The following is a 23,927-nucleotide window of genomic DNA, read 5'->3' on the forward strand; positions in this document are numbered from 1 at the left end:
TTCCGGCGTAATTTAGGCGACGCTTTCTCGGCTTTTCAGAAGACGCGTTCAACTTTGTCAAAAGATTTCTTCTTTTCAGACAACACGTGGAGGCCATCATCGCAACTACACATCTTTAGCCGACAAGCGCAAAGTTCGGCGACGCTTTCTCTGCTTTTCAGAAAACGCGTGCAGCTTTGTCAAAAGGAGCCGCATCCGCACTACTACGTGTCGTTCAGAAAGCAAAGGGGCGTCGTTCAGAAATCGAAGGGGCGCCTGCTCAGAAATCGAAGAGGCGTCGTTCTGATATCGAAGAGACATTTGTCGACAAGGGTAAAAGAACAGTACCACCACTTGATATTATCTCTATATATGTCGACCTTCGTCTTTTATGGCAAGGCAGACCTGAAGAAAATGCCCAACTCTCCCTCACCTCTGAGGGCGCACTCCCAGCAAAGCCTTTCGAAATACTCAATTCTTTCTTCTTCCCCAAAGATGATACCAGATGCCTGGAGTACAGATGACCCAGGAGGAAATGGCGGATTGAAGTGTGCTGATTCATTCACCGCTTCTTCAAAAGCAAAGGTATCTCATATCATCAAGGTCAAAAGCAAAAGTATCTCATATCATGCTCTTTCCCTGTCTTTTTCTTTGTCCTTGTTCTTACTCGCATGGCAAAGTGAAAGAAGCAATCAGCCGGCACTTGGAGTCAGTCTTTCGATCTGGAGCCAACTGCCTGGAATCTATTCCTGGTTGCTTACCTAGCGTTGCTCTCGAGTAGTCATCTTCAACGGTTGATACACTTCCGGAGAAGGGACCACTTCTGCAAAGAGGAGCGAGTAAGGCAAGTGAAAATGATACATTGAAGCATGTGGAGACAAACATAGGCTGAGTTATGCTCCAACCCTTTTCAATACGAATTGGAAAGATTGAACAAAGAAACAGACCAAAGGGGTATGCTCAGACCTTCGGGGAAGACCAAAAGAATCCTCCAGCCCAGTAGCACAAAGGAAAATCAACAAGTGGCGGAGACCAAAAGAATCATGCAGCCCAGTTCAAGAGTATGCCTGTGGAATCACCAAGATCAATGCCTCAATGCAATAACCAAGGAGAAGAGGGAATTTACACTCCATAACCAGATTTGCGTCCCTAAACTCTTCTCTTTGTTAATTACATTCTGCCATGTTTAGTATGTTTAAATTGTTTTTTTTTTTTGTGTGTTTACTTATGTTTTGTGTGAATCTATGCTTAAAACATTGAGGACAATGTTTGATTTAAGTGTGGGGGGGTAACTAAGTATATTTAATGCAAATTCGTGGGATTTTATCACCCATTACTTCAAATGTTGTTCCTTGCTGTTTTAAGGTGTTTTTAAGTTGTTTTAGAGTGTTTTTAGGGTGTTTTGTTTTATAACTCCGAAAATCACATAAAAATTTGAAAAACATGTTTTAAAAAGCCTAAAAAGAGTGTTTTGAGTCATTTTTGTGTGTTTGTATCTTAGGGTACCTTCCAACACAATGATAAGGATTTGGTTTGTAATTGCATGACGGTTAAAAAGAGTTATAAACATAGAGAAAAGTTTGATTTACTCTTGGTATATGCTTGGATATGGTTATAATGTATGACTTCACATGCAATCATAAAAGAAAAATTCGTTTTTGTAACATGCTTGAAGGAAGGAACTCAAACAAACGCTACATCCCTGTGAGACTCGAGCCATTACTTTCTTTGGAGAGTTATTTTCTGTGATTCTTTGTTTTCTAAAGTTGTTGCATGATCTCATTATTTCTTGCTTGGTTGCTACTTAGAATGCAATTGTATCATGATAGAACTAAATGCTAGAACTTATATCCGTTTCATTCAAAGCATGACATTGAGTTGCATAACATATATCAAGATGAAGTTGTGTAGTTGCCACCATAGCCAAATAGCCTTACTTCCCATATTTCGTATATATTAGTTTTAACCTCGTTGAGCCTCGTTTAGCCTATTTTCTTTGCTAACCACATCACCCCTTACCTAGCCTAGAGTAGGACTTTCCTATACCCTTGTTCTTGAAGTATAGTGAGCATGACTTAAATGAATTCCTTTTGATTAATATGTTGCAGAAAATAAGTGTGGGGGAAGGGATTTTTGTGTGTATGTATGTGCCTAAGTCTTAAAGGAGGCACGGGAAAAAGAAAAAAAAAATGTGAGAAAAAGAAGAAGAAAAGAAAGAAAAAGAGTGAAAATAAGTGAGAATGGACTCACAAGTGTGATTGTTGAAGAAAGGGCCCAAAAAGTTTGAATATGGCCCTAAGTTTTGTGTGACTTCCCCTTGGGTGTTCAAAGTTGACTTCTGCGTTCTAAAGGGAATTCTAAGTGCCTAATTCAATACTTTGCTCACTATTGCTTAAAGAACATTTGTTTTCCCTATCCTTTCTTTGTTAGCCAAACACCTTTAGCCCCGTTTCAACCCTTATGCTTCTATCTTGATCGTTATGTGTTCAATAATGTGGAGTTTGGAATTGATATGAGCTTATGGAATCACTGGTTCTCGTTCTAAGTAGTAGCATTCCATTCATGAGATCATATATATACATGTTAATAATTCCAGAAAATGCTTTCCTTGTTATAACATATGTGAGTGTTCGTCTACATGTTTACATCAATCTTCTCACATATACCTAGTGTAGGGTGTGTAGTCAGAAAATCTGTGTGAAAAACGAGTGCATATCTTGTAAGGATTTGAGCAAATTCTCTAAGGCATGTTACTACATTCAAAACATAGTTTTAAATGCTTAATTGTGAAATAATATGTGGTGACTATGAGTAAGAATGTACTTAAGTGTGAGGATGACAAAAATCTATGGGACTAATGATTTTTAACTTGTCATGTGCATTGGAAATCCGTGAGACGATTGTTGGAAGGTGTAGGTTGTGTTTTGTTTGTTTTGTCTAGTTTCGTGTTCTTTTGTTGTTTTGTTTTGCTCGAGGACTAGCAAAAGATAAGTGTGGGGGTATTTGATAGGAGCATATTCATGCGACTTAAATGGCTTGTTCTCGTGCATTTACGTTATGTTTCTTTAGTTATTTTAGTCCTTTATGCTTCTTTTGTGTGTTTTCAGGTTCTAAGGGCAAAGTATGCAAAAGGATGCCTTTTGGAGCCTTTTAGAGATTGGAATGGATATCATATGCTTGGAGCCAAGAGGATGGACGAAATTGAAGGATTCCTCCTCCATTGCAGCCACATACACATTCAATCATTCACACCAAAACCTTGCACATGCTTTCCCATTTCATTATTCATTCACCTTGCAGCCACTCCACATGCATTTCTAGCTTTTCCTTTGCATTCCCCCTTTAATCAACACATGCATCCACTCACCAAGAAATCATTCATTCCACATGCACCCAAAACACCACCAGAAATCATCATTGCCGTGGGTACCTATCCCATTTCAGATTGTCATTCCACTTCATTGCACATGCATCTTCATAATTCAACACATGCATTCATTATTTATTTACTTTGCATCCTTTAATTTAATCACATGCACATTCAAACAAACACAATCATTCCAGCCATACCTTGCATTTTCAGATTGTTCCTCCATCATTGCACCACAATGCAGCCACATGCACTTGTTCCTCTAACATTTCAGCCACTTGCACTCCCATTCTCTCCCAAAACCGTGCACATGCCTTCTCCTTGCATTTCCAGCCATTCCACATGCTATTTCAGCCACATGCACTCATAATCATTCAACCAACATGTGCACATGCAACCTAGCTGTCATGTTCCCCCCATTTCACCTATAAATACTCATTCATTCACACTCATTCATACACAATTCATTTCACAACAGAAATTGGTCCCTTGGGGCCGTGCCCTTCACAAGTCCATCCATTCCATTCATTCACTCTTCCATATTCCAGAAATTCGTCAAAACCTCTCCACACCCTTGCAGCAGCCACCAAAACACTTTTCTCCTCCATTGCAGCCACTCCAACCACTCCCCAAACCATTCACACCATCAAACTATCCTTAGACCTTGTGCTACAACGAAGAGGAAGATAAGAGGGCCTAAACGTTCATACAATTCAAGTTTGAGTTGTTGGAATGTTTAGGTGTTTCTTTGATTTCAATGTTTAATTTCAATACTCTTTGTTTTGTACGAATGAGGAATGGAAGAGAAGAGGGCCTAAACGTTCATACAATTCAAGTTTGAGTTGTTGGAATGTTTAGGTGTTTCTTTGATTCCAATGTTTAAATTCAACTAAACCCCCCTTGGCTAGGGGGGGATTCGAAATATATGTTTATGCTTGCATTTTGATTTGATTACTTCTAATTGCGTTTCATAAGTTGTGGATTCAATTTGTTTAACCGTTTGATTGATAACTTATTTATGTATGTTTATTGAGAATGCGCGCTTAATTTTCATGCATGAATATGACGCTAGAATATAAGTGAGTTTCACCTAATAGTTACGAACTTATATTCGCAAGTAGTGGAGGTTGCTTATAAACAATCGCGTTAAACAAATTCTTGGCATAAGTTTCATGCAATCATAGTAACGAATGCCTCGTCAACACTTATAATTTTCATAGAGCGTAATGATTCTTGCTTGTACCTCTTCTATGCATTCATTTTGAGGACTTGTGGGGAATGTTTTGAATTGTCGCATGCATCATCCAATTCAATAACGTTAGGAAGATTTGAAGGTTAATTAGTGCATCACGGTTAACTTGGGGTGTTGAGTATCATAGTTTATTGAAATGCAATTGGAAATCATTTTATTATGCAAGTATAACATGTATGGAGATGAACCCCTTAGCCATTCTATCATCCATTCATTCCATTCCATCAAATTCGTTTTACAATCTGTTTAGTTTATTAACTTGTTTTGTTATTTCAATTCTCGTCAATTTAAAACCCCCCTTTACTTTCTTGTTCTTTAGTGTTTAGAATTTGTTTAGTTTATGTTTTAAAGTGTTTTGATTCAATTTTATTTCCCAATTTCGTCCAAATTCACCAAAGTGCTCAAAACTGCCCAGAAAGTGATTTTAAGGCAGTTTTGAGTGTTTTGGGTGATGTTTGAGTCTTTTGGTTTGTCTTAGTGTTTTAAAGTTTAGTTTTGCATTTTTTGAGTCTAGTATAGTGTTTCATATTGTTATTTTACGTTTTTGAGTCAAATCCAAGTGGTTAACAATCCCTCCTAATCCGCGGTCTAGAACGATCCCTACTTATACATATACTACAATTTGACGAAAAGAGGGTTTAATTTGTGTGCGTATAATTCTCGCATCACTAGCGATATTTAGTACTCATGAATATAAGTTCCTAACGATTAGGTGAAATTCCCTTATATCCTAGCATCAAGTTTAGGCATGCAAATTAAGTGTCGACCCTCAACCCACATACATAAACAAGTTCTTAATCAAAACAGAAAAGTAAACCACATCTAAAGTTCATGAATTCATAACTGGAGTAAATCAAATCATAACCAACATATGTCCATGGCTTCAAACTTTCCCCTAACTAATTAGGGGTTTAGCCACTCATGATTACAACAAACTTAGAGAGTAATAACAAAGTAAACATTGAAAACAAGAACGAAGAACACCTAAAAATCCCAACAACTCAATCTTGAATTGTATGAACGTTTAGGCCTCTTCTCCTCTAGTTGCTGCAACACAAGGGGTTTTGGTGAGTTTTGGGGGTTATGGATGATGTAGAATGATGTGTTTAGGATAGGGATGGATGTAGGGGAAAGCAAGGAGTGTTTTTGGGCAGAAAATATGAAGAATGGTGAAGTATGGCAGTGTTAGAGAGAGGGAATGAATTTCTGGCGTGAATGAATGTGTATGAGAGATGATTTTCTGAATATGGAAGTGTGAGTGATTTGTGGCTGCAATGGATGCTTATTTATAGGTGAAAAAGAGGGAATATGACAGCTAGGAACTTGGTGGAAAGCTGAAAATGCATGTGCAATGTTTTGGGAGAAAATGGGAGTGCATGTGGCTGCAATGGATTAAAGGGTGAATGCATGTGCAATGATGAAGTGGGATGGCTGAAATTGTAAGGGGAATGCATGTGGCTGAATTGGTGGTGCAAAGTGAATGAATAATGAAATGGGAAAGCATGTGCAAGGTTTTGGTGTGAATGATTGAATGTGCATGTGGCTGATATGGATTAGGAATCCTTCAATTTCGTCCATTCCTTTTGCTCCAAACATAAGCTATCCATTCCAAGTCCAATTTTGCTCCAAAATGCTCCAAAATGCATCTTTTTGCTTCCTTAGCCATATGAACCTAAAAACACACGAAAATGGTTTAAACTACTCAAACAACTATGAATTAACAATATAAATGCACGAAAACAAACAAAGTAAGTCGCCTAAATATGCTCCTATCAAGATCATGCAACGACTTTAGAAAACAAGAAATCACAGATTATACTCTCCAAAGAACGTTATAGGCTCAAGTCTCTCAAGGATGTAGCGTTAATTTGAGTTTCTTCCTTCAAGCATGTTACAAAAACTGATTTTCTCTTTTTAATTATATGTGAATTCATAAGCTATAACCATAACCAAGCATAAACCAAAGCATAAATCAACTTCCAGCCATTTTTACAACATTCTTTAATAGTCATGCAATTAAAAACCAAATCCTCATCATTGTGTTGGAAGGTGACCTAAGACACAAACAACCACACAAAAACAACTTAAAAACAACTCTTTTTGGGTTTTTCAAAACTGTTTTGTAATTTTTTTGTAAATTTTAGGATTTTCTGACCAAAAGACATGAAAACACTTCAAAACACTTAAAAACAGTGAGAAACAACACTATAAGTGATAGGTGATAAAATCCCACGAAAATCATGTAAAATCATGCAAAAGCAATTTGTTTACCCCCACACTTAAATCAAACATTGTCCTCAATGTTTCACACAAAGACTCACATCCAAACAAACAATATAAACGAACTAACATGACAAAATAAAAATAATAAAGAGATAGAGATTGAGGAACGCAAATCTGATTTTGTAGCATGAATTGATGAATTGCCCACATCCTCTCTCGTTGAATGTATGGGTTGCCTCCCAAGAAGCGCTTGCTTTAACGTCGTGCAGCCGGACGAACATTCTTCTTATCCTCACTTGGAGCCCACGGCATGGAGTGGGATGTCCTCCACAACTTGCCCTTCAACATTTGCATAATAGGGCTTCAAACGATGCCCGTTCACCTTGAATTCTTGGCCATTCCTCAAGCTTTGGATTTGAACTGCGCCATGTGAAAAAACATTAGTAACAACAAAAGGTCCAATCCACTTAGAACGTAACTTACCAGGAAATAAACGAAGGTGGGAATTAAAAAGTAAAACTTTTTGCCCTATGGAGAATGTTTTGCTTCGGATCATCTTGTCATGGAAAGCTTTGGTCTTTTCCTTGTAAATGCAAGCATTCTCATATGCTTCACGCCTAAGTTCCTCAAGTTCATTCAATTGCAACTTTCTATGCATTCCAGCTGCATCTATGTCCATGTTGAATGTCTTGATCGCCCAATGAGCCTTGTGCTCCAACTCCACGGGGAGATGACATGGCTTGCCATACACTAGCCGAAAAGGGGACATGCCTATTGGTGTCTTGTACGCCGTCCTATAGGCCCATAGTGCATCCTCCAAACGCACACTCCAATCTTTTCTTGTTGGTCCAACGGTCTTCTCCAAGATTTGCTTGATTTCTCTATTGGATACCTCGGCTTGGCCATTGGTTTGTGGATGGTAAGGTGTTGAAACCTTATGTGTGACTTGATACTTCTTGAGTAGTGCTTCAATGGTACGATTACAAAAGTGAGAGCCTCCATCACTAATAAGCACTCGAGGCATCCCAAATCTAGCAAAAATGTTAGTCTTTATAAAATCTGCAACAACTCTAGAATCATTAGTACGGGTGGCCTTGGCTTCCACCCATTTTGAGACATAATCCACCGCAAGCAAAATATAAGTAAAACCAAATGAAGATGGGAAAGGGCCCATGAAATCAATGCCCCAAACATCAAAAATTTCAACATTAAAGATAGGTGTTTGCGGCATTTGGTCCCTTGCACCAATATTTCCCATTCGTTGGCAACGATCACAAGTTAAACAAAATGTTCTAGCATCTTTAAAGATTGTTGGCCAATAAAAACCACATTCTAACACTTTAAGGGCAGTGCGTTGTGTGCCAAAATGCCCACCACAAGCATAAGTATGACAAAAGGTTAGAATCGAATTAAACTCACAATCATGCACACAACGATGCACAATCTGATCTGCACAAAACTTCCACAAATAGGGGTCATCCCATACATAAAACCATGCCTCTTTCTTTAACTTATCACGTTGGTGCCTAGCTAAGGTACTTGGAACACGTTTTGACACCAAAAAATTGACCAAATCGGCATACCAAGGTTCACATACCTTAATGGACAGCAATTGTTCATCACGGAAAGTCTCTTGGATGGGTAAGGAGTCCTCATTGCACACCAAACGACTTAAATGGTCAGCAACTACGTTCTCACTCCCTTTCTTGTCTCGAATTTCAATATCAAACTCTTGGAGAAGAAGCATCCATCTAATGAGTCGTGGTTTAGCCTCCTTTTTAGTGAATAAGTACCTAAGAGTTGCATGGTCAGAAAATACAATCACTTTAGTGCCAAGTAAATATGAACGAAACTTATCTAAAGCAAATACAACGGCAAGAAGTTCTTTTTCAGTGGTAGAATAGTTTAATTAAGCATCATTCAAGGTCCTAGAAGCATAGCAGATGGCGTGGGATTGCTTATTCTTCCTTTGACCCAATACAGCCCCTATTGCATAATCGGATGCATCACACATGAGCTCAAAAGGTAACGTCCAATCAGGTGGAAGGATGATAGGTGCCGTGGTAAGCTTGTCCTTGAGAAGCTTGAATGCCTTCTCACACTCCTCGTTGAACTCAAACGCCACTTCTTTTTGTAGGAGACGGCATAGGGGTTGTGCAATCTTGGAGAAATCCTTGATAAATCGCCTATAGAATCCTGCATAGCCAAGAAAAGAATGAACCTCTCTAACTGATGCGTGATTTATACGCACACAAATTAAACCCTCTTTTTGACAATTGTAGTATAAGTATAAGTAGGGATCGTTCTGGACCGGGGATTAGGAGGGATTGTTAATCACTTGGATTTGACTCAAAAACATAAAAACAAAGTTAAAAACGTTCACAAAGACTCAAAGGACTCAAAACAAGTTCAAAAGACTCAAAACTGCCTAAAAACACTAACTAGGCAGTTTCTGACCTTAAACCCAATGTTGGACGAATTTTAGATTATGGCTTGATTCAAACGTAAAATAACAATATAAAACACTATACTAGACTCAAAGAATGCAAAACTAAACTTTAAAACACTAAAACAAACCAAAAGACTCAAAACAACACAAACACACTCAAATCTGCCTAAAAACCACTTTCTGGGCAGATTTGAGCACAAACACAAATTTGGACGAATTTGTGTAACAAAATGACTCAAAACTCTTATAAACACAAACTAAGACACTTTCTAACTAAATTGGACATTAAAGTAAAGGGGGATTCAGGTTTATACGAAATTAAATTAAATGAACAAATTAAACTTAAAACAGAATGTAACTATGAAATTGATGAAATGGAATGAATGGATGATAGAATAGCCAAGGGGTTCATCTCCACATATGTTATACTTGCATAATAAAATGATTTCCAATTGCATTTCAATAAATCATTAATTCTCAACACCCCAAGTTAACCGTGATGCACTAATTAACCTTCAAATCTTCCTAACGTTATTGAATTGGATGATTGCATACGACAACCCAAAACATTCCCCACAAGTCCCCTACATGATTGCATAATAGAGATACAAGCAAGAATCATTACGCTCTATGAAAATTATAAGTGTTGACGGGGCATTTGTTACTATGATTGCATGAAACTTATGCCAAGAATTCGTTTAACGCGATTGTTTATAAGCAACCTCCACTACTTGTGAATATAAGTTTGTAACTATTAGGTGAAACTCACTTATATTCTAGCGTCAAATTCATGCATGAAAATTAAGTGTGCACTCTCAATAAACATACATAAATAAGTTATCAATCAAATAGTTAAACAAATTGAATCCACAACTTATGAAACGCAATTAGAAGTAATCAAATCAAAATGCAAGCATAAACATTTATTTCGAATCCCCCCCTAGCCAAGGGGGGTTTAGTTCCTCATAACTTTGAAATCAAAGAAACACCTAAACATTCCAACAACTCAAACTTGAATTGTATGAACGTTTAGGCACTCTTCTCTTCCATTCCTCATACGTACAAAACAAAGAGAATTGAATTTAAACATTGAAATCAAAGAAACACCTAAACATTCCAACAACTCAAACTTGAATTGTATGAACGTTTAGGCACTCTTCTCTTCCTCGTTGTTGTATCACAAGGTCTAAGGTGAGTTTTGGGATAGTGTGAAGTGTTTTGGAGGGATGGGGAGTGGTTGGAGTGGTGTTTGGATTAGTAGGGAAACTCACGGATGATTTCTGGTGGTGTTTTGGATGATTTTCTGAATATGGACGAATTGAATGAATTGAGGTGTAATGCATGCTTATTTATAGGTGAAATGGGGGGAACATGACAGCTAGGAGGGTGGTGGAAATCTGGAATGGTGATGGGAGATGCATGTGGCTGATTTATGCATGTGATTAAAGGGTGGAAATGCATGTGCTTTGAATAAGTGGCTGCATGTGCAAGGGGACAATCTGAAAATGCATGTGAAAGCATGTGTTGGCTGCAATGATGAAATGGATGGGAGTGCATGTGGCTAAATTAAAGGATGCAAAGTAAATAAATAATGAATGCATGTGTTGAATTATGAAGATGCATGTGCAATGAAGTGGAATGACAATCTGAAATGGGATAGGTACCCACGGCAATGATGATTTCTGGTGGTGTTTTGGGTGCATGTGGAATGAATGATTTCTTGGTGAGTGGATGCATGTGTTGATTAAAGGGGGAATGCAAAGGAAAAGCTAGAAATGCATGTGGAGTGGCTGCAAGGTGAATGAATAATGAAATGGGAAAGCATGTGCAAGGTTTTGGTGTGAATGATTGAATGTGCATGTGGCTGCAATGGAGGAGGAATCCTTCAATTTCGTCCATCCTCTTGGCTCCAAGCATATGATATCCATTCCAATCTCTAATTTGCTCCAAAAGGCTCCAAAAGGCATCCTTTTGCATACTTTGCCCTTAGAACCTGAAAACACACAAAAGAAGCATAAAGGACTAAAATAACTAAAGAAACATAACGTAAATGCACGAGAACAAGCCATTTAAGTCGCATGAATATGCTCCTATCACTAACCGAAGTAGGAGAGGGTAAGTAACGTACAAGATCTATTTTAGACTTATCAACTTCAATTCCTTTTTCAGAGATGATATGACCCAAAACTATGCCTTGTTTAACCATAAAATGACATTTTTCCCAATTCAAAACAAGGTTAGTTTCCATGCATCTTTTCAAGATTAAAGTAAGATTATGCAAGCAATCATCAAATGAGTCCCCAAAGACACTAAAATCGTCCATAAATACTTCAATTATCTTTTTCAACATAATCTGAGAAGATACTTACCATACATCGTTGGAAAGTGGCCGGTGCATTGCATAAACCAAATGGCATACGACGATATGCAAAAGTGCCAAATGGACAAGTAAAGGTGGTCTTTTCTTGATCATCCGGCACTATGACAATTTGATTATAACCCGAATAACCATCAAGAAAGCAATAAAAAGAATGACCGGCTAACCTTTCAAGCATTTGATCGATGAATGGCAAAGGGAAGTGATCTTTCCTTGTTGCGGCATTTAGCTTCCTATAGTCAATGCACACCCTCCAACCGGTTTGAATGCGTGTAGGCACAAGTTCATCTTTGATAGGAGCATATTCATGCGACTTAATTAGCTTGTTCTCGTGCATTTATGTTGTGTTTCCTTAGTTATTTTAGTGTTTAAAGTCACTTTTGTGTATTTTCAGATTATAAGGCCAAAGTGTGCAAGAAGATGCAAATTGGAGTCTTTTGGAGCAAAAGAGGAATGAATGAGTTGAAGACTTGAAGAAACGATGAATTCCTACTCCAACAAGGATTCCTACTTGAAGTAGGAAATTTAACCCTAGGTTTCCCGTTTTGGTAACCTTTCCTAATCTAAACGTCCGTATTTTCTAGCCACTTTGTAGGCCTTGTATGCACTTTAGTACACAAGACAAAGGCCCTAGCCCACTTTCCAACCTATGCCGTGGCCTTTCCCCTTCTCCCCTTCCCTTGCCGTGCAAGGGGGGGGGCATTTTTGTCCCATTTTATGCACCTAAACCCTAACCCTTCTTCTTAGCCGCACGTTGCAGCCACTTTCCCTTTAATTTCTGAACTTAAACCTATTTCCCTTTGAAATAAACCCTAGCCGCACTGATGTGATATATAATAGCACACAAATTAAACCCTCTTTTTGACAATTGTAGTATAGATATAAGTAGGGATCGTTCTAGACTCTAAGACTCAAAGATACAAAAATAATGAAAACTGACTCAAAGATACAAAAATATGCTTCAAAACACTTGAACAAACTCAAAAGACTCTTAACTAAACTTATATGACTCAAAACAAACTTAAAAGACTCTAAACAACACAATACAATCAAAAAGACTCAAACTAGACTCTAAGACTCAACTTGGACGAAAATAGGTTTGGTTTTGACTCAAAACACTCAAAAACACTAATTAGGACAGATTTGACACAGCTAAATAAAGGGGATTGGGTTTTTGACGAATTTAAGATAAAAACAAGTAACTAAAAGACTTGAATAGGATTTGGACGAATTTGGAAAAACGATGGATGATTAGATAGCTAGAGGATTCTTCTCCACACATGACACACTTGCATACAAATTGATTTCCAGTTGCTTTTCTGATAAACCATGAACTTCAACACCCCAGATTAACCGTGACATCACTAATTAACCCTCAGATTTTCCTTAAGTTATTGGATTGGATGACATCATACGACAACCCAAAGCATTCTTCAAAAGTCCCCTACATGACATCATAATAGAGATACAATCAAAGATCATTACGTTCTATGAAAATCATAAGTATGGACAAAGCACTTGTAACTATGACATCATGATACTCATGCTAGGAATTTACTTAACATGATTGTGAAAACAACCTTAACTACTTGTGAATATAAGTTTGTAACAATTATGTGAAACTCTCTTATATTCTAGCCCCAAATTCATGCATGCAAACTAAGTGTGCACCCTTAATCAACAAACAAGAATAAGTTATCCATCAAACGGTTAAGTAAATTGCATTCACAATTTATGAAATCACAACTGGAATTAATCAATTCATATTGCAAATATAATCATGGTTTCAAAGTCTCCCCCTAGCCAAAACAAAATTAGTTCCTCATGTTTACAACAAAACAAAGAGAATATAAATTAAACATTGAAAACAAAGATTGAATACACCTAGAAACGCTCCGGGTGGCTCCTTCTTCCTTCCTTGCTGCCAACAATGGGGATTTGTGTGAATTTAGGCTCTTGAGGTGTGGTGGATGGTGTGGTGTGAATTTGTGGTGGAGGGTGGTGGTTTTTGAGTGTTGTGGCATCAAGTATTTATAGGGTGAAGGGGAGGCACCAATTTGGGCTGAAAAGGAGAGGAATTAGGACTCCAAATCACCAAAGAACAAGGATACTTTCAATCAGATTCCAAGGAGGACAAGGAATGGTCCTTGTGGCAGATTCTAGGACTTCTAGAAGGGTTACATGTGGCATAAACTTAATGCACGAAAAATAGGGCTTCTAGAACTTGATATTTAGGTGATTTAATGTGAAAAGGAGTCCTCTTTGAAGTTGGAATTAAGGTAGGAAAAGATTAGGATAGGATAAGATAAGGTTGGATAAGGTTTGGATAAGATAAGGAAATTTGGATAAGGTTCCTTATTTCTTGCTCTTTACTTATCTTCTTTGCATTTGGATTTCTTTCTCCAGATTTTTAGCCTTTCCTAGCATCTCTTGACTTCAATTTCGTCCATCCACATTGCTCCATAGTTAGGCTATCCAATCCATGCCTAAAACTGCTCCAAATAGCCTCAAAATGCACTTTCTTGCTCCTTTTGCCTTTAGGACCTAAAAACATACGAAAATAGCTTAAAAGACTAAAATAGATAGTAGTTAAGTAACTAAATGCAAGGAAACAACATAACTAAGTAGCATAAATATGCTCCTATCACGCACCTATTAATCAATTCCCTTTTAATTTCTGATTTTATTCCCTAATTCTAGCAGCCTTTGAATTAATTTTAGTTAATACAAATAAGCTAGGGTTGGATTTTCTGAAAACCCTAGGTATTCCACCACTTAGCCGCACCCTAAGGAGATTATTCATTCATTCTTCATATTTCAGCCACAAAAGCATCTCAGCCGCAACTCCCATCCATTCACCCTAAGCCCTCTAATTCCACATCTCAGCCGTACCCTTTATTTCACCCTAGAGCCTATTCTTTCATTCATTCTCTTCATCATTCACCCTAAGCTCCTTTGCCGCAACCACCATCCCATTCTCTCCCTTTGCTGCAGCCACCATCACCCAAAAACCCCTAAGCCGCAGCCTTCTCCGTCCATTCCAGCCACCTTCCCACCATTGCAGCCACTTCAAACCATCAATCCACACCTCCATACACCTTCCACAATCCTTGCCGCAACCCTTCACCTCCCTAAATCCATTCCCAAACCAGAAAAACATCCAAATCATCCATAAAACCTCTCTGCCGCAGCAAGAAGAAAGGAGAAAGAGGAGCTTGAAACGTGCAGAAATTCAAAGTGGATTCGTTGGGCGTTTTAGGTGTAATCAATCTTTTGTTCTCTATGTATAATTTCAATTTTGTTTCTTTTTCTGTGAACATGAGAGGCTAAACCCCTAGTTAGCTAGGGGGGTGATTCGAAACCATGTTTATGCTTGCAATATGAATTGATTACCTTTGGTTGGAATTTCATGAGTTGTGGATTCAATTCGTTTAACTGCTTGATTGATAACTTATTTGTGTATGTTTATTGAGAGTGCACACTTAGTTTTCATGCATGAATATGATGCTAGAATATAAGTGATTTTCACCTAATAGTTACAAACTTATATTCACAAGTAGTGGAGGTTGCTTATAAACAATCGCGTTAAATGAATTCTTGGCACTAGTTTCATGCTCATCATAGTAACGAATGCCTCGTCAACACTTATAGTTTTCATGTTGCTTAATGATCTTTGATTGTATCTTTATTGTGCTTTTCACGTAAAGGACTTTTGGAGAATGTTTTGAATTGTGTATGCGCTGTCCCATCCAATTCATTAACTTAAGGAGAACTTGAAGGTTAATTTAAGCGAACCTAATTAACCCGCGGTGTTGAGTTTCATGATTCATCGAAAGACCAACTGAAAATCATCTTGTATGCAAGTGTGACATGTGTGGAGAAGAATCTTCTAGCCAGCATTCCATCCATATTTTCATCAAATTCATCTTTACAATCTGTTTTAATTACAATCTGTGCATTTTATTTAATTTCGTCAAAAACTAAATCCCCCTTTACTTTAGTGTCCAATTTAGTTAGAAAGTGTCTTAGTTTGTGTTTCTAAGTGATTTGATTCAATTTATCACCCAAATTCGTCCAAATTAGTGTAATTGCTCAAAACTGCCCAGATTGTGTTTTTAAGGCAGTTTTGAGTGTTTTGGGGCTGTTTTGAGTCTTTTGGGTTGTTTTAGCGTTTTAAGTGTGTAGTTTTGCATTCTTTGAGTCTAGTTTAGTGTTTTAACCTTTGTTTTACGTTTTTGAGTCAGTTTCCAAGTGATTTAGCAATCCCTCCTAATCCCCGGTTAAGAACGATCCCTACTTATACATATACTACAATTGTCAAAAGAGGGTTTTAATTTGTGTACTTATATATTTCGCATCAATCTTCTTCATTCTTCACCACCGTGACTCCGGATTTCTTGGGAACCACTTGGACCGGTGAAACCCAAGCAATTTGATGATTTCCTTCTTCACTACTTCCATCATTGGTGGGTTGAGTCGACGTTGGGCTTCCCTTGATGGTTTGGCGCCTTCTTCCATGAGAATTCAATGCATGCACGTGGTAGGACTTATACCCTTGATATCGGCCAAAGTCCACCCAATGCCGTGAGTGATGAAGCTATAATGACAGGCAATGTGTCTTGCTCGCCCAAAAACACATACTTCAAGTGATTTGGCAACGGTTTGAGCTCAAGTGTAGGTGGTTGTTCTATAGAAGGAAGCAACTTATTAGTCGAAATTGGGATTGAAATTGGACTAGGGGCTTACCTTGGAGCCGTGGCAATGACTCTAGGGCTGCCACGGTCTCAATTACATCTTCATCAAAGGCCACGGCATGGGTGTTCAATTGTGTGCCGTGGTTTGTTATGGTGACATCTATGTGATCCTTCATTTCGATGCCATTTGTAATGACCGTTTCAAGTGCATCGCCATGTAATTGATCAAGGTGTGCTTTGATGCGAGATTTATACGCACACAAATTATACCCTCTTTTCGTCAAATTGTAGTATAAGTAGGGATCGTTCTTAACCGGGGATTAGGAGGGATTGCAAATCACTTGGAAACTGACTCAAAAACGTAAAATAAAGTTAAAAACGTTCACAAAGACTCAAAGGACTCAAAACAAGTTCAAAAGACTCAAAACTGCCTAAAAACACTAACTAGGCAGTTTCTGACCTTAAACCCAATGTTGGACGAATTTAAGATTATGGTTTGATTCAAACGTAAAAACACAATATAAAACACTATACTAGACTCAAAGAATGCAAAACTAATCTTTAAAACACTAAAACAAACCAAAAGACTCAAACATCACCCAAAACACTCAAAACAGCCTTAAAATCACTTTCTGGGCAGTTTTGAGCACTTTGGTGAATTTGGACGAATTTTGGGAAATAAATTGAATCAAAACACTTTAAAACATAAACTAAACAAAGTCTAAACACTAAAGAACAAGAAAGTAAAGGGGGGTTTTAAATTGACGAGAATTGAAATAACGAAAGAAGTTAATAAACTAGACAGAATGTAAAGATGAATTTGATGGAATTGAATGGATGGGAACCTAGCTAAGGGGTTCATCTCCATACATGTTATACTTGCATAATAAAATGATTTCCAATTGCATTTCAATAAACTATGATACTCAACACCCCAAGTTAACCGTGATGCACTAATTAACCTTCAAATCTTCCTAACGTTATTGAATTGGATGATGCATGCGACAATTCAAAACATTCCCCACAAGTCCTCAACATGAATGCATAGAAGAGGTACAAGCAAGAATCATTACGCTCTATGAAAATTATAAGTGTTGACGAGGCATTCGTTACTATGATTGCATGAAACTTATGCCAAGAATTTGTTTAACGCGATTGTTTATAAGCAACCTCCACTACTTGCGAATATAAGTTCGTAACTATTAGGTGAAACTCACTTATATTCTAGCGTCATATTCATGCATGAAAATTAAGCACGCATTCTCTATAAACATACATAAATAAGTTATCAATCAAACGGTTAAACAAATTGAATCCACAACTTATGAAACGCAATTAGAAGTAATCAAATCAAAATGCAAGCATAAACATATATTTCGAATCCCCCCCCTAGCCAAGGGGGGTTTAGTTGAATTTAAACATTGGAATCAAAGAAACACCTAAACATTCCAACAACTCAAACTTGAATTGTATGAACGTTTAGGCCCTCTTCTCTTCCATTCCTCATTCGTACAAAACAAAGAGTATTGAAATTAAACATTGAAATCAAAGAAACACCTAAACATTCCAACAACTCAAACTTGAATTGTATGAACGTTTAGGCCCTCTTATCTTCCTCTTCGTTGTAGCACAAGGTCTAAGGATAGTTTGATGGTGTGAATGGTTTGGGGAGTGGTTGGAGTGGCTGCAATGGAGGAGAAAAGTGTTTTGGTGGCTGCTGCAAGGGTGTGGAGAGGTTTTGACGAATTTCTGGAATATGGAAGAGTGAATGAATGTTTGTGTGAAGTGTGTATGGTTTTTATAGGGAGATGGATGGATGGGAGAGGGAACATGACAGCTAGGTTGCATGTGCAAATGCTGGAATTTTGAAATGGTGATGGGAGATGCATGTGGCTGATTTATGAATGTGATTAAAGGGTGGGAGTGCATGTGCAATGAGTGGTGTTGTTGGTGTGTGAAAGTGGCTGAATTGGTGGTGCATGTGATTAAAGAGTGAATGCATGTGTTGAATGATTTCTTGGTGAGGGAATGCATGTGCAAATGCATGTGGAATTATTTATGAAGGGAATGCATGTGCAATGAAGTGGAATGACAGCTAGGTTGAATATATTTAAAGGGAGTGCATGTGGCTTGGTTGGAATGAATGAAATGCAATCTGAAATGGGAGATGGAATGGGATGCATGGCAATGATGGTGTTTGTTTGAATGATTGCAGATTGTGTGGGTGTGTGATTAGGTTGCATGTGGGTGAATGATTAAAGGGTGTGGAAGATGGCTGAAATGATGAAAGAATAAAGGGTGCATGTGGGTTAATTAATGAAGGAAATGCATGTGCAATGACAATGTGTTAGAATGGATGTGTGTTATGCATGTCAAGTGATAAGTGATAAGTGATGATGATAAGTGATAAGTGATGAGTGATATGATATGTGGTTATGATATGATAAGTGGTGATGATAAGTAATGATATGTGGGAGTGTGGCTGAAATGAAGGAGTGGAATGTTGGAATGTTATGCACGGCTAAGGAAATTGGAAAGGTTTAAATGTCCTAAAACTAAAGGGAACAAGGTTCCAACACTTTGGTCTTCAATTAGGTCTTCAATTTCGTCCAACACTTTGGGGCCAAGCATAAGTGATGCGAAATATATAAGCACACAAATTAAACCCTCTTTTCGACAATTGTAGTATAGATATAAGTAGGGATCGTTCTAGGCCGGGGATTAGAAGGGATTGCTAATCTAATGAAAATTGACTCAAAGATGTGAAAATATGTTTTAAAACACTTTAAATAGACTCACAAGACTCTTACTAACTTATATGACTCAAAACAAACTTTAAAGACTCAAAACAACCAAAAACAACCAAAAAGACTCAATTTAGACTCTATGACTTAATTTGGACGAAAATACACTTGGTTTTGACTCTAAAGACTCAAAAAGACTCTTTTGGACAGATTTGGAACAAATAAGAAAGGGGGTTTTGATTTTGGACGAATTTAAAAGAAAACAAGTGACTTAAAACTTTAAAACAGATTTTGGACGAAAATAAGAAAAACTAATGGATGATGGGATAGCCAAGGGATACTTCTCCACACATGATACTTTCTAACATGAATTGATTTCCAGTTGCTTTTCCGATAAACCATGAACCTCAACACCCCAGATTAACCGTGACATCACTAATTAACCCTCAGATTTCCCTTAAGTTAGTGGATTGGATGACATCATACGACAACCCAAAGCATTCTTCAAAAAGTCCCCTACATGACATCATAATAGAGATACGGTTAAAGATCATTACGTTCAATGGAAACCATAAGTATTGACAAAGCACTTGTAACTATGACATCATGATACGCATGCTAGGAATTTACTTAACATGATTGTGAAAACAACCTTAACTACTTGTGAATATAAGTTTGTGACGATTATGTGAAACACCCTTATATTCTAGCCCCAAATTCAAGCATGCAAATTAAGTAGGCCTCCCTAATAAACATACAAGAACAAGTTATCCATCAAACGGTTAAGTAAATTGCATTCGCAATTTATGAAATCACAACTGGAATTAATCAAATCATATTATAATTGTAATCATGGTTTCAAAGCATCCCTAGGCTAAAACGAGTTTAGCCTCTCATGTTCATGACAAAACAAAGCAATATAGATTTAAACATTGAAAATAAAAGATAGATTACACCTAGACACGTCCAACACTCCAACTTGAATGTACAAACGCCCAAGGGTTGGTCTTCCTTCTCCTTCTCCTTGCTAGGTCACGGCACAAAGGTCTATGGTGAGTTTGTGGACGATTTTCTGGATTTTGGATGGTTTTAGGTATATATGGTGGTGCGGCAAGGGGTTATGGTGGTGTATGGAGGTTGGGATGGATGTATGGAAGTAGGGGAATGATGGATGGGTGGTTGCAAGGTCACGGCAAGGGTTGATTTCTGAAGGGATGTATGAATGTTGTGTGAAGGGATGGTGATGATTAAATGGCACGGCAAGGCTGTTTATATAGGCTATTTTGGCACACTTAGTGAAGGAAAAGGATTGCCTAATCCCATTGTAAAAAGGTTAACTCAAGGCAGAAATTAAATGGGAATGGGAATAGGAATTTCGGCTAGGAATTAGGGAGTTCTAGAAGGCTAGGTGCGGCACACATGTAGGGATAGGATTAGGTGTTCTAGAAACTGTGTTTAAGGCAGATTTCCTAATCCTAAAGGGCCTAGGACATGTGATATAGGAGTAGGAAAAGGATTGTGATTCCTAAACCTACAAGGAATGGTGATTTGCGGCAGTGGTATGGATGAGTCTTCTAGAAACTGAAATAGGTGTTTAAATGTGTAATTGATTCTCCCTAAGTAGCTAGGTTTAGGTCCCAATCTGATTTGGATAGGATAGAATAGGATAATGTTAGAGATAGGATAGGATAGGGTTTCTAGGATAGGATAAGATAAGGTTGGATAAGGTTGGATAAGGTTCCTTGTTTCTTGCTTCTTCCTTATCTTCATTGGAGTAGAACTTCTTCCACCAGATTTGTAGCCTTTCCTAGCTCTTCTAGTCTTCAATTTCGTCCATCCTCATTGCTACATGATTAAGCTATCCAATCCATGCCCAAAAATGCTCCAAATAGCCTCAAAATGCACTTTCTTGCTCCTTTTGCCATTAGGACCTAAAAACACACGAAAATACTTTAAAAGACTGAAATACATAGTAATTAACTCACTAAGTGTAAGGAAACAACACAACTAAGTAGCATAAATATGCTCCTATCAATAAGCTATCCATCCTTAGCCCAAAAGTGCTCCAAAAGTCTCCAAAATGCATCTTTTTGCTCCTTTAGCCCTTTGGACCTACAAACACACGAAAATAGCTTAAAGTACTAAAATAACTAAATAAACATAACGTAAATGCACGAGAACAAGCCATTTAAGTCGCATGAATATGCTCCTATCATGCTTGTGCCAAAGAATCAACAATATCAATAGAGAAACATGAGTGATCATCATTAGGAAATCTCATAGTTTCAGAAATATTGAAATCCATCACTTCCCCATCGAATTCCATTGTTAAAGTGCCTTTAAACACGTCTATCTTAGTTCGGGCCGTCTTCATGAATGGCCTCCCAAGAAGAATCGGCAAGGATGGAGCATGCGTGGTTTCCTCCATTTCAAGGACATAGAAATCCGCCGGGAAGATCAAATTATTCACCTGCACTAAGACATCTTCCAATACGCCCTTTGGATAGGTATTAGATCTATCGGCCAACTGAATAATCACACCATCATTTTTCAATTCACCAAGGTGATGCGAGATTTATACGCACACAAATTATACCCTCTTTTTATCAATTGTAGTAAGTATGTAAGTAGGGATCGTTCTTAACCGGGGATTAGGAGGGATTGCAAATCACTTGGAAACTGACTTAAAAACGTAAAATAAAGTTTAAAACACTCAACTAGACTCAAAGAATGCGAAACTAAACGCCTAAAACACTAAAACAAACCAAAAGGCTCAAACATCACCCAAAACACTCAAAACTGCATTAAAAACACTTTCTGGGCAGTTTTGAGCACTTTGGTGAATTTGGAGGAATTTGTGTAATAAATTGAATCAAAACACTTATAAACACAAACTAAGACACTTTCTAACTAAATTGGACACTAAAGTAAAGGGGGATTTTGTCTTGATGAGATTTGAAATAACGAAACAAGATAACAAACTAGGCAGATTGTAAAAACGAATTTCTTAAAAACAAGATAATGGATGGATTAGTTAGAGGTCCATTCTCCACACATGACACATTTGTATATGAATCAATTCTCCAATTGCTTTTCATTAACTATGATGCTCAACACCCCAAGTTAACCGTGATGCACTAATTAACTCTCAAATTTTCCTTATGTTATTGAATTGGATGATGCATGCGACAATTCAAATCATTCTCCAATGGTTCTCAACATGAATGCATAGAAGAGATACAATGAGAGATCATGATGCTCTATGAAAATTATAAGTGTTGACGAGGCAATTGTAACTATGAATGCATGATACTCTTGCCAAGAATTCAATTAACGCGGTTGTGACTAGCAACCTTCACTACTCATGTTTATAAACTTGTGACGATTAGGTGAAACTCGTTTATAAACTAGCATCGAGTTTATGCATGAAGACTAAGTATGCATCCCTAATCAACATACAAAAACAAGTTTTTAATAAACATGATAATTGAATTACAATCACAACTTAACAAATCACAATTGGAAGAAATCAATTCATATTTCAAACATGTTCATGGCTTCAAACTTTCCCCTAACTAATTAGGGGTTTAGCCACTCATGATTACAACAAACTTAGAGAGTAATAACAAAGTAAACATTGAAATCAAGGAAAGGAAGTACACCTAAAAATTCCAACAACTCAAACTTGAATTGTATGAACGTTTAGGCCTCTTCTCCTCCTCTTTGTTGTTGCGGCACAAGGGGTTTTGGTGAGTTTTGGGGGTTATGGATGATGTAGAATGATGTGTTTAGGGTAGGGATGGATGTAGGGGAAGGCAAGGAGTGTTTTTGGGCAGAAAATATGAAGAATGGTGAAGTATGGCAGTGTTAGAGAGAGGGAATGAATTTCTAGCGTGAATGAATGTGTATATGAGATGGTTTTCTGAATATGGAAGAGTTAGTGATTTGTGGCTGCAATGGATGCTTATTTATAGGTGAAAAGAGGGAACATGACAGCTAGGAACTTGGTGGAAAGCTGGAAATGCATGTGGAGTGGCTGAAATTGTAAGGGGAATGCATGTGGAAATGATAGAATGTGTTGATGTGCAATGATGAATTGGGATGGCTGAAAATCTGGAGTGGGAGTGCATGTGGGTGTTTGGTGGCTGAAATGATGAAGGGGGAAGTGCATGTGGCTGCAATGGTAAAGGGGGAAGTGCATGTGGCTGCAATGGTAAAGGATGGTGGTGCAATGATGAAAGAACAAGTGCATGTGGCTGAATTGGTGGTGAATGATTATGAATGATTATGAATGCATGTGGATAAAAGAGGGGATATGGCTGCAAGGTTAAAGGGCTAAGGTTTAAGTACATAGAATGGGCCTAAAATAGGGTGGTTTGCATGGCAAGGGAAGGGGAGAAGGGATAAGCCATGGCAAGGTCATCTAATTGGGCTAGGGCCATTGTTTTGTGTCCTAAAGTGCCTCAATTTCGTCCAACACCTTGGCTCCAAACATAAGCTATCCATTCCAAGCCCAATTTTGCTCCAAAATGCTCCAAAATGTACCTTTTTGCTTCCTTAGCCATATGAACCTAGAAACACACGAAAATGGCATAAAGGACTAAAATAACTAAAGAAACATAACGTAAATGCACGAGAACAAGCCATTTAAGTCGCATGAATATGCTCCTATCACAAGGTTCATTGAAGCATAAATAGAGTATGGCATGACGTTAATTGAAGCTCCTAAGTCTAACATAGCATGTTCGAACTTAGTTTGACCAATAATACAAGGGATTGTAAAGTTACCTGGATCTTTGCACTTTGGTGGTAACTTTCTTTGTAAAACAGCGGAAACAT

The sequence above is a fragment of the Pyrus communis genome, chromosome 5 (assembly GCF_041283825.1).
Source record: "Pyrus communis isolate YQ-2024b chromosome 5, ASM4128382v1, whole genome shotgun sequence".
Lineage (NCBI taxonomy): Eukaryota > Viridiplantae > Streptophyta > Magnoliopsida > Rosales > Rosaceae > Pyrus > Pyrus communis.